We start from the raw sequence: 828 nt of genomic DNA on the forward strand, positions 1-828 counted from the left end.
TGAGGACGAGAATGAGGATGAGGATGAGGATAGGATGAGGAAGAGGAAGAGGATGGGGATGAGGATAGAATGAGATCGATAATGTGGATGAGGATAGGATGAGGAGGATGAGGATAGGATAAGGAAGTGTTGTAGGATGAGGACGAGAATGAGGATGAGGATAGGATGAGGAAGAGAATGAGAATGAGGATAGGATGAGGATGAGGATGAGGACGAGAATGAGGATTAGAATGAGGATAGGATAATGATGAGGATAGGATGAGGACGAGGATGAGGATAAGATGAGGATGAGAATGACGATGAGGATGAGGATGAGGATGAGGATGAGGATAGGATGAGTATAGGATGAGGATGAGGATTAGAGGAGGATGAGGATGAGGGTGAGGATAAGGCTGAGGATAAGTATAGGACGAGGATGAGGATAGGATGGGGAAGAGGAAGAGGAAGAGGATGGGGACGAGGATAGAATGAGGACGAGAATGTGGATGAGGATAGGATGAGGAGGATAAGGATAGGATAAGGAAGTGTCGTAGGATGAGGATGAGGAAGAGGTGATGAGGATGAGGATGAGGATGTGGATGAGGATAGGATGATTATAGGATGATTATAGGATGAGGACGAGGATGAAGATAGGAGGAGGATGAGGATGAGGATTGGAGGAGGTTGAGGATGAGGATGAGGTTAAGGCTGAGGATAAGGATAGGATGAGGATGAGGATGAGGATAGGATGAGGAAGAGGATGGGGTAGAGGATGAGGACGAGAACGAGTGTAGGATGAGGATGAGGATGAGAATAGGATGAGGACGAGGATGAGGATGATGATAGGAT

The sequence above is a fragment of the Lupinus angustifolius genome, chromosome LG20 (genome assembly GCF_001865875.1).
Source record: "Lupinus angustifolius cultivar Tanjil chromosome LG20, LupAngTanjil_v1.0, whole genome shotgun sequence".
Taxonomy (NCBI): Eukaryota; Viridiplantae; Streptophyta; class Magnoliopsida; order Fabales; family Fabaceae; genus Lupinus; species Lupinus angustifolius.